This window comes from Lactuca virosa, chromosome 4, assembly GCF_052849685.1.
Source record: "Lactuca virosa cultivar CGN04683 chromosome 4, Lactuca_virosa_CGN04683_v6, whole genome shotgun sequence".
Taxonomy (NCBI): Eukaryota; Viridiplantae; Streptophyta; class Magnoliopsida; order Asterales; family Asteraceae; genus Lactuca; species Lactuca virosa.
The window spans coordinates 123908521-123921009 of NC_136429.1; positions in this window are offsets into that span (position 1 = coordinate 123908521).

Here is a 12489-nt window from a genome sequence, read left to right on the forward strand (position 1 = left end):
TCACAAAAAGAAGAATAAGATGAAAAGAAATCGAGCTTGCACACGTTTATATTCAGAAAAACGTTAGGTACAACTCGATGGAACACTTCTGTAAATGCAATGGCATCAACAACCACACAATGACCTACACCTCCACTATTTATACTGAACAAGACCGGAAACAGGGTTTACGACCGTAAACTCGGTTTACGGTCGTAAACGTGTTTACTATTTACGGTCATAAACACACTTTCTGAACAAAAACACTTAAACAACCCACAAACTGTGTTACAGACTCATACTGAACATAATACAATGAAATCCTAGACCAAACCATTTACTGGACCCTTCACATTAATTCCTGCGGCCAAAGACCACTCAACACGCCGAGTTGAAGCTTTCAACTTGACGAGATCAACAGGAAAAATCAACTATTTAGGGGAATAAGTTCATACTAGAACCAAGTGTTACAAATCTCCCCACTTGAATCAGACTTCGTCCTCGAAGTCCGCTGCCTCGAACAACCCCGAGTAATGTTCCCTTATCTCCTCCTCGGGCTCCCACGTCCATTCCGAGCCCTTCCGGTGCTGCCATTGCACCTTTACTAGCTTCACTTCTTTGTTCCGTAGGGATTTTGTTTTTCTGTCCAGAACCGCAATGGGCTTCTCCACATAATTCAGGCTCCCATCGACCTAAATATCATCCAAGGAAATGATTGCAGATTCATCCGATACATACTTCCGGAGCTGAGACACATGGAAGGTGTTATGGATCTGACTGAGATCATCCGGAAGGTCCAATCGATAAGCAACCCTGACGACTCGGGCAACAATCCTGAATGGACCAATAAATCGGGGTCCCAGCTTGCCCCTCTTCCGAAACCGAATGACACCCTTCCAAGGTGACACCTTAAAAAAACAAAATCTCCCACCTGAAACTCGAGATCCGAACAACGTCGGTTAGCATAACTTTTATGACGGCTATGCGCGACTCGCAACCTATCACGCACCTGCTGAATCAACTCGGTGGTCTTAAGCACCACCTCAGTGCTTCCCATAACACGATGTCCAATCTCCCCCCAAAAAACTGGAGTCCTACACCTCCGACCATACAACATCTCAAACGGGGGTCGGTCGATACTAGCGTGATAACTATTGTTATATGAGAACTCTGCTAGAGGGAGGTAAGTATCCCAACTCCCCCCGAAATCCAATACACATTCCCGAAACATATCCTCGAGCTTCTGGATCGTCCGCTCACTCTTTCCATCGGTTTGGGGGTGGTAAGCAGTGCTGAAATGCAATTGAGTACCCAACTCCTCATGAAACTTCCTCCAGAATCTGGAGGTGAAACGAACATCGCGGTCCGAGACTACATATACCGACACCCCGTGCCTGACCACCACCTCTCGCACATAAATGTCTGCTAATTTCTCAGCGGAGATACTCTCGGAAATCGGAATAAAATGCGCACTCTTGGTCAACCTGTCCACAATAACCCAAATGGAGTCCACACCCCGCCTCGTCTTAGGTAGATTCGTGATAAAATCCATGGTGATCTCTTCCCATTTCCATATGGGAATAGGTAGTGGCTGCATCTTGCCGTGAGGCCTCTTATGTTCGGCCTTGACCTTCCTGCAGGTCAAACACCGCTCGACAAACCATACAACCTCCCACTTCATGCAGGGCCACCAATAGCTAAATCTCAGGTCTCGGTACATCTTTGTGGTCTCCAGATGGATAGAAAATTTGGACTTGTGCGCCTCCTCCAAGATTCTTTGCCTCACACCCCTGGATGTCGGAACCCAAACTTTGCCACACTGAGCCAATAAACCCCGACTATCTTGAACAAACAATGAAATTTACCCCCGAATCAGCTCGATCTTCCAGTTTTCCCTTTTTAAACTCTCCACCTGTGCCTCCTTTATCATATCCAATAAAGGTGAAATCAATTTCATCCTCAAGCAAACATCTCGAATCGGGGCACTTGCTGTCTTACGGCTCAAAGCATCGGCTACCACATTGGCCTTCCCAGGATGGTACAAGATCTCACAGTCATAATCTTTCAACACATCTAACCACCTCCTTTGACTCATATTCAAATTCTGTTGATCCATCAAATACTTCAAACTCTTGTGATCTGTGAAGATGGTACATCGTACCCCATATAGATAATGCCTCCAAATCTTGAGGGCAAATACTGTTGTCCCTAATTCCAAATCATGAGTGGGGTAATTCGCCTCATGAGGCTTCAGCTGCCTCAAGGCATAAGCAATCACATGCCCTCTATGCATTAGCACAGCTCCTAACCCTAAAATAGAAACGTCACAATACACTACAAAATCATCCAATCCCTTGGGTAGAGCTAGAATCGGGGCCTCACATAATTTCCGCCTCAATGTCTCAAAAACCGATTGCTGATCTGGACCCCACCGAAAGGTCACACTCTTCTTGGTGAAACGGGTCAAGGGAACAACAATTTTGGAGAAATCCTGGATGAATCTCCGATGATACCCCGCTAATCCCAAGAAATTCCTGATCTCGTATGCGTTTTTCAGAAGCTCCCAATGCATTACCGCCTCAATCTTGGCGGGATCTAGCAAAATACCCTCTTAGTTGATGATGTGTCTCAGAAACTGCACCTCACGCAACCAAAACTCGCATTTGGAGAATTTGGCATAAAGCCTCTCCCTCCTCAAGGTCTCTAACACATCTCTCAAATGCTGCTTGTGCTGCTCCTTGGTCTTAGAATAGACCAAAATATCATCAATGAAAACAATCACATACTGATCCAACATCGGTCTGCAAACCCGGTTCATGAGATCCATGAACGCGGCTGGAGCATTGGTGAGCCCAAATGGCATCACCACAAACTCGTAATGACCATAACGAGTTCTGAACGCCGTCTTCGGTGTGTCTTCATCCTGGATCCTCATCTGATGATACCCTGACCGAAGATCAATCTTGGAAAACCACGATGCACCCTGAAGCTGATCGAACAAATCATCAATCCTCGGAAGCGGATAACGGTTCATCACCGTTAGCTTGTTCAACTCCCGATAATCAATAGACATCCTGTGCGACCCATCCTTCTTTTTCACGAACAGGATCGGTGCTCCCCAGGGGGAACTGCTCAGACGAAGAAATCCCCAGTCTAGCAGCTCCTGAAGCTGCGTAGACAACTCCTGCATCTCAGGCAGAGCTAGACGATACGGTTCCTTGGCTATCGGAGCCGCACCAGACACTAAATCGATACAGAGCTCCACTTGCCTCTCGGGAGGCACCCCAGGAAACTCCTCTGTAAATACATCAGGGAAATCTCGCACAATCGGTACCCTACTCATATGTCACACCCCCGAACCAGACGGCGGAAACGTCCGGGGGCTCGCGTGACTTAAATTGAATATCATTACAATGATTATACATGAAACACAACATAAACTTCACCATGCATTAATACATAACGATTGACATTGTTCACATCCAGTACATTGTTTAAATATTACATATCCATGACATCAATTGTTTGAGAGTTTTCAAAACATAACTTCCTAACATACTTGATATTACCCTGCAGCTTACCTGTTACCTGAAAATACAAGTTATTTTGAAAAACGTCAACATATGAAATGTTGGTGAGTTCATAAGCAGGGTTGTGATAAAAATGATTTGTGTAGTTTATAAAACCCAGAAAATCCGATATTTTCTGAAAAGACAATTGTTTACCAAAATGTGAAGATCCATAAGTTGATGCATGAATGATTTCAAAACGTGTATAAATGGGAAGTTTTGTATTATAGTTATAGAAAAATATAAGCGAGTGGTGCTGATTCCCTCGAAAAACCCGATGTTTTCCGATAACATAAAATATAATTGTTTTCAAATTGATATACCGCCTCAACGAATGATTTTGATTACTCTTCCTTCATTACTCGGATGGTATTGGATTTATTTAATTATGTGAGTCGTTATAACCATGCATAATAATGACTAGTTCGTCTGTCTTGGCATCCTAATGTATGCCGGTATTGATCTTAAGATTTTGTCACCCTAGACTGGCCGAGTCTAACTGTAGCGAACAACTGAGGTGTGGGGGAGTCACCCCCGTATAGATCTATACACAAACTCTCGCTCTCCTTCTAGGAGACTTTGATTATAACTACAGACTACGAACGACCCTTAGAGGTGTCGCCCGTTATTACTCACTTAATCCAAACAAAATTGATTACTGTTGATTAACGACCTGGATTTGTTTACTTTGATTTCAAATAAGCCTAACAGACACGAAGAAGAGGAATACAAGGTCCTGCTAATTACGCGTGTTATTTAAGGCTGTTGGTTATATGAAGGACACATTGGTCCATTTCATATTTGATTAAATTTGGACCTTACTAGCAATGCTAATGGGCCACCAAGGCCCAATAGCACATATAAGCCATTGAGGGTCCCTTAAACATGTAATTGGGTCACAAGAGGCCCAATAGACATGTGTTATTATTGTCGAACCCAAAAGTCACGTTAATGGGTCACAAAGGCCCATTGAGCATGATTAAGATCTTTCAAGTCCAACTATTTGAATATTTACTTGTTTTAGGTATAATATAATGGTCGGAAGTTTGATTGAAAAAATTGTTAAAATCTCAACGGCACGAAACTTGTCGGTTGTTTATAACGATATTTGAAAATATATGTATATTTTTCATTCTATTTTCATAAGTTGTAATGTGGTATTCTTTTTAACCCAAATATCTTAAAACCAAAATAATTGACTCAAAATATTGATTTGACCCATTCAACCCTTTCTTTAATAAAAATTACAATTTTAGTCCCTTACATAAAGAAAAGACATTTTAGGCCCTTAACTCATTTTCTTGACATTTTTTACCCATAGACTTGTTTAAATAAAGGTTTTTAGCCCAAAATTTACTCTTTGACAGTTTCAGCCCTTCCAGCAAAGAGTTTTTCGGTTAAAGTCCAACTTTTTCGCAACTTTTACAATTTTGGCCCAATTTCCAAAAACTTTACATTTTTGATCCTTTTTGGAAAAGAAAAGTATTTTAACCCTTGAAATAGTTTTGTTTACTCCTTTTTTCCCTTGTTTTGAGAATTGTACCATTACAGTCCCTTGAAAATCATAATTTTGCAAATTTTGGGCCTATGGGCCGAAAAGCCCAAAAATTAGCCCATTAAGCTACAAATTACATTTCTAGTCCTTTAAAGAGTATAATATTCATAAAAACATTTATTTTTACTGTATTGACTCTTTTGGTCCTTAAGAAAATCGTGAATGACAATTTTTAAACCCAACTTTTGTTTATTTGACAATTATAGCCCAAAAATGGGTTTTATGTTGCAATATGTTTATTATAATCTTAGAGGGTAATTTTCTTGACTTGTTTAGTGTAGTATATCTTAGATCATGTTTGTTTTCCTTCTTGTGCCATGGATCTCGAAATTTCTTCCCTTTTTGTTACATATTTACCACATAAACACATAAAATTACACATACATGCATGAAATCACACATAGCATACACATACACATAGATCTACCCATTTTACTTGTATTCTCCCCTATAAAACTTGTAAAAACTGAAAATAGAGGGGTATGAACTCACCTTTGCTTGTTGTTTTCGATTTAAAGAAGAAATGGAAGAAGTTTGATGCTATTCTCGGCCCTAGAAAGCTTTCTTGGGTTGCTTTCGAACTTATGGAGGTTTTCTAGGAGTATGATAACAAAAATGCTTAGAATGAATGATCTTAACACAAGGATGAAGTTATATAACTTAGATGTGTAAGGACTTACCAAGGAAAGAGTGAGTTTTTGGTGGAAATCTCCTTGATCTACCTTAGATCTTTGAAAATTTATGGAGAAGAAGGAACCTTTCTAGAGAGAGTTTTGTTTGAAAAAGATGGATGAAATGTGTGTGTGTGTTGGGTGTCTTCAGCCGAGGATAGAAAGGAGAGGGGAGAAGAGAGAGGTAAGGATGTGATGGATGCATAGGAACATGAGATGGTTGCATGGAAGACCAAAATATAATAAGGAGGTGGCTAACCCTCCTTATTTCCTCAATTTCCATTTATTTTGTTTTACTCTTGGGCTGAGAAAGAGAGAAGAGAAAGAAGAGAATTTTGGGCCTTTGTGTTTAATCCATAATATGGGCCAAATTTGATGGTTTTTAGGCCCATTTGGTCTTTGGAGATGGTTCACGGCCCAAAATAAATAAAAGTATGAGTTTTATGGCTCATTAGGTTAATTACATTTGTTATGGCCCATTAGGGTATTTTATTTCATTCTAGGCCCATTATGGCCCAAAATGTTAAAATAAAAGAAAGTGGGTCCAATTAGGGTCCATTTAAGGGTCCTAAGCCCAAAATAGTCCAATTGAAAGCTTATTGGTCCATTAGGCCCAATAAGGAAATCCTAGTCCATAATGGACTTAAACCGGGATTTCTAGGGTTTCCAATCTTTGTTGACTATTTGAATGTTTGTATAGGAATTTTGTTGTCATTGATTTAACACAATACATGTTTTCTAGCTTTAGGTACAATGTCATTCTTTGTTAAGTGACTACAACATATCAGAATTCCTAGTTGTGACATCATATCTGGCATGTCCTCCACCCTCGTATCCGAAACATAAGCCAAAAACCCAGAACAACCCTGCTGAAGGATTCTCCTAGCCCTCGCAGCCGAAAAGAGAGCTGGTCAATGCGAGGCTCTCACTCCATAAATATCCAGTTCGCCCCCACTTGGGGTTCGAACCCTCACTAACTGACGCTCGCAATCTATCATGGCCCCATTGGGCCCCAACCAATCCATCCTAATGATCACCTTCAATCCTCACAAAGGAATCAGAACCAAATCGATAGGAAACCTCTCCCCGAACATATTCAGAACACTCCTCCGAAATACTCTCGCAACACTCACGGTGCAGTTATCCGCAATCTCCACCTCGAGTGGGGAATCCAAAGTCCTCGGAGCATCACGAAACTTCTTGCTGAGCGCAAGAGATACAAATGATCGGGTAGCCCCCAAATCAAAAAGAATCTGAGTCGACAAACCATTGACCAAAAAGGTCCCTATATAAAGTCATAACAGCATAAGCATAATAATAAAATAAATAAGACAGATAAAGATCACATACCAGTCACGACGTCAAGCGTTGCTCGGGCCTCCTCGGTAGTCAGCTGAAATGCTCGGCTCTTCACCGTTGGAGCTTCCACCTTGATCGGGCGGCCATCAGTAATCCTCCTCATGGCGGGCGTAGGCACCGCCACTGCTCCTTTTCCTATAACCAACCTCGGACAATCGACATTTTTATGACCGGTCTGGTTGCAGTGGAAACAAATCAAGCCCTTCTTGGGGCAATCCCGGCTCATGTGACCCGGCTGGCCACACGCATAACATGTTGAGCCTGCTGCTCGGCAGATTCCACTGTGCGGATTACCGTACTTGGCACAATGGCCACGACCCTGCTAGAAGGATCGGAGGTCTTAGGCTTCTTGGCCCGACCCACTGTTGCCTGAACCTGCTCCGGCTTCTGCTTCGTGCAGAGTTCTAACTCAATTTCCCGTTCCCGGCCTTCTCCACCATCTTATTCAGGGTCTTGCACCCCGAAAATCTCACAAACTCACGGATATCATCCCTCAGCATGAAATGATACCTCGTCTTCTTCATCTCCTTATCCGCAGCGTACTGCGGGACCAATAGTGCCCTCTCCCGGAACTTGGCAGTGATCTCCGCCACAGTCTCGGTAGTCTGCTGCAAATCCTGGAACTTTCTCACCAAACGATGCACCTCAATAGACAGTGTAAACTCCTGATCAAACCTCCTCACAACTCCTCCCAAGACATCTCAGCCACACCTGCGGATCCCACCTCGCGGGTCCCCTCCTCCCACCAATCTCATGCTCGATCCCTCAACATACAAGATGCAAACCCCACCTTTGCCGCCTCGGGGCAAAAGCTCGTGCACTGGGCATTCTCCATGTCTACCACCCAACGTCGACTAGTGATAGGATCCCTGACTCCCAAGAACTCAGGCGCTCCAAAATAATTGACTTGCAGCAATATCGGCTCGGAAAGACCTGAGCCGCTCCTCCATGATCTCCATGATTCCCTCCTTTACGGTCCCAAAAATCATCAGGGTAGTGTCAAGGATGCCACGAGTAACCTCGACTGCGATAAGATCGCACAACCTCTTATCAATGGGCTCTACACCGGAGCCTGAACCTGATCCTGATCATGAACCTGAACCTCGCGTGATCATCACCATCCTCAACTGAAAATATCACAATTAACAAAGATAAGGAATTCGAAAGGGATTCCTCCTCACCGGACTCCTAAGAGCTATCAGATCTGTCATTGATTCGAGTACAGGTCCTGTGCTTTCAGTAGTACGGGTCCAATACTACCTTTCACACCTACCTGTACCTTCCCCAAGGCCATACCTGTCACCCCTAAATCATCCAATCACAAAACATGACTCATAAACACAACACTAATTCCGATCCTAGACTGCTCTAGGATTCTCAATCCTCACCCAACCAGAAACTCGGATTAATCATAGTAGGTTGCACTATGCATGCAAGTTATACACAAAGAGAATCATATAGACTGTCAAATAAAGCATCTACCCTAAACCACAACCAAACAAGGAACATGAATAAGGCAGATTTCCTCATTCTAGGGCTATGGAATCCTAAGCATATACAACTTTGAAAGCATACATTTAGCAAATAGTCCATACAATATTAATTTCCATATACAATATAGCATGGCTAAAACATTGGGAACACTTACTTGAGCTCGGCCGATTACGCGCATTGCATTCTCCTCTTTTTCTTACAAAATCGTTTTCAGGAAATTTAACTTATTTTCTTTTTGAAAAGCATTTTTTTACCATTTCCTCAGTTTGACTTCTCACACACCCGGAAGTGTGCCTGAATCCCTCAAACCAAGGCTCTGATACCAACTTGTAACAACCCAATTTTTTACATAAAATTTTAACTTTTAATTTCATAAAAATCAACCACAAGATGTCCAAAAATCCCATTACATTTTAATATTATTTTAAAATTCAGAGTACGAAAACTAAATGTGAAAACACCGGAGAATGCACGCCGCGCCATCAAGTCGGGCCCTTGCCCTTACCAAAAGAAGTACCTGAAACATGCGATAGAACTGTAAGCACAAGCTTAGTGAGTTTCCCGATACACACAAATCATATAATCATATAATACCATGCACACATATACACATATAAGTTTTCCATGGACTCCCTCCATGGTCTTCATTGGAATGTCATGGGCTACCCCCATGATCTTATATCCCTGAGCCATGGGCTCCTCCCATGGTCTTGCCAAATGTCATGGGCTCCTACCATGGTCTACACGTAAGTCCACATATAAATCCAATAGAATCAATTATATATTCCAATACAAATCATCTCATAACCATTAATGGGCCGGCCTTGGTGCCTTTGACCCATGAGTGGGGTGAGAAGACTCACCTCAAATACTGAATGATAGCTGACTAGGTCCCGGATCCGAATATCAGCTCTACTCAACCCCTAAACAGAAACAATTCCTTAAATACAACTGAAACTACCCTAAAACCTCGTAAAAGTCAAACTTGGTCAAAAACAAAAGTCAAAGGTCAAAGTCAACAGTCCGAGTTGACCCAACTTACCGAGTTGTCCTTCAACTCGTCGAGTTTCTCCGCTAACTGCACAAATCGGGAAAACTCTCTCCAACTCACCGAGTTAGCCATAAATCCAACAACTTAATGCATTAAGATGTTTCCATCAAATCTAGGAACTCAAATTCTTAGATTTCCTTCAACATGATGTCTAGAAGGGTAAAGTTTCCAACTTTACCCTTAGGAACCATCCAAAGTGAGTCAAAAGCAACCCTAGACTTACTAGAGTGAGGCTTGACCCATTAAGCCCTCAAACTCTCAAAACAAAGTCCCAATATGCAGATGTGGTCTCCAAAGGCTGGAAAATCACGTAAAGCTTCCAACTTTACGTCCATGCATGCTAAAAGATGTTGGATAAGGTGTCTAAGTCCATAACTATTTCTGGTATATACTTGACCGGACCCGGCATGGTCCATTTGGGTTGCATGGCATCATGCATTTGGATAGACTAAATGAGAGAAATAACACTTGTGGTTTATTAATATATTATAAGTTCTAATATATTAATAGTATTATTTAATTAGTATTGATCAAGAATTAATCTAGAACTAATTAAGCGATCAAAAGGAGACTACTTAAATATATGGGTTGATTGTGTAAATCATCCATACTTGTATAGTGGGCTAGATGCTCCATGGATTATCTAGTTGGGCTAAGGTCCATAGGATGCTCCATGGGAGTTACAAACCCATGGGTCATGGAAATGAAGAGCCATGTTACATTAGGGTTTACATGGTGTAACCCTAATGCAACATACTATATAAGCATACCTATAGCAACCAAAATCGGCTACACTAGTGAGACAAGAGGGCAAGGACGATTTCAAGTGTTATACATTTCTCTCAAAGTTTATTCCAAGAGCATTTGGTGTTGTGTGAAACATTTGAGGCATCAGACTTGGGGTGCTAGGCTCTCAAAGAGGGCAAGGCCGATTTCAAGTGTTATACATTTCTCTCAAAGTTTATTCCAAGAGCATTTGGTGTTGTATGAAACATTTGAGGCATCACACTTGGGGTGCTAGGCTCTCAAGGTTTTCAAGGAATCAAAACAACTACAAGGTATGTAATCCTAGCCATCTTTTATGATTAATGTTCCCCATGTATGCTAGATAGGATTATGAACCTTGGAAAAAGTATTTTGCATGTATTTTAGACAAACATAGATCCAAGGTTTTCTAGGGTTGCATGTACACTTAGGAGTGTTAGAATGCTCAAAAGCCATCAGTGGTATCAGAGCCTAGGCTTGTTTGTTTGATACTTGATGCAAAATTGTGGAAAAACTCGTTTTTATGCATTCTGAAGCATGAACTCGCCGAGTCCATGGGGGGACTTGACGAGTCCATGACCAAACTCATCCTACTCGTCGAGTATGTTCTTGCACTCGACGAGTAGGAGCCCCTGAGTGCAGTTTTTCGAGTTTTGATGCTGGAAATGGACTAGAAACATTACCCTAAACTGTTTTGGTGTTTTAAAACTTGTTTTAGATGGTGTAATGATTGTTCTAATCCATTTACAATGGCTAATATCAAATTACATGATTATATGTGTTCATATGTTCTTGAAATTTTGATATGATTATTCATGTTCTTATGAGTTCTTGATAGATCATAGGAATTACTTGTTTAATGCTAAATTCATGATCTTTATGTGTTTTAATGGAGTCCATAACTTGTCCTCAAGTTATGGATAACCAAAAGTCACTTTGTATTAATTACATTAAAAGAACACATAAGTTACAAAAATGAAGAGCCTTCATTTTAATAACTCATAAGTTATGAATTGAAAGGTTTTGTAAAGTTACAAAACTTGCCCTCAAGTTTTGGAACATGTAAAGTCATCTAATAAACTTTAGTTCCAACCCCTAGAATTTTAAAAGTTAAAATTCAACCCTTATACTTTATAATATTATAAGTTTAATAATATATATATATATATATATATATATATATATATATATATATATATATATATATATATATATATGTATAAGATCAAAGTTGTTTTACCGTTAGTAGACCTCATTCACGAAGCCGGTCTATAAGGGGGGTATAAGGTTGTTGCCTATAAAATGGCAGCTTAATGGGTGTCCACTCTCACCCACCGCTTCCTTGACTGGTGGAGGGTCGTTAGCCAAACGGGTAGGACAATGACTTAAAATACTCATTAAAAGTATAATGATTATTATAAAGTAACTAAATGTTTTTATAAATTCCCAATCTTAGTTACTTTAGGAAAATGTGAATAAGGTACTAACCCATGAAATTACACTTTGCACTTTGATTTAAGTCGTTAGTGGAGCTGTGTGGTTAACCGACACACAAACTTGGACTTAACAAGGTAGGCAAAGGGTGACTTAAGGTTTTTCATAGGTCGGTGGGGCACGTGTGGTTAATCGGCACATCGATTAAGTGAAAAACATTAAGGGTACCAAGTAATTTGCATGGTTACTTCACACCTTGTTTTGTGATCCTCGGTATCCCAGTCACAAAACATGAAGGGCACACTCGAGATTGAAACATGCCATTGAAAAGTTCAATGAATCTCAAAAGAATCTAGGAGTTTCTAAGAACCAAATAAAACCTAATACTTATATATTTCGTTTTTCATGGTGGAAATTGGTGAATCGTCATTCACCTACCTTTCAAATATGTTATAGCTTGGATTACGGCATCCCTCTTCTAAGTTATAATATATTATGATTGGATCCTAGCCTTAATATTACATTTGGGTGTTTTATTAAGGACTATCTTTATATCTAAACTAAACATGTCTTTTCTTCTTTTCAGATGTCTTCCAACAATGCTGCTTCTGG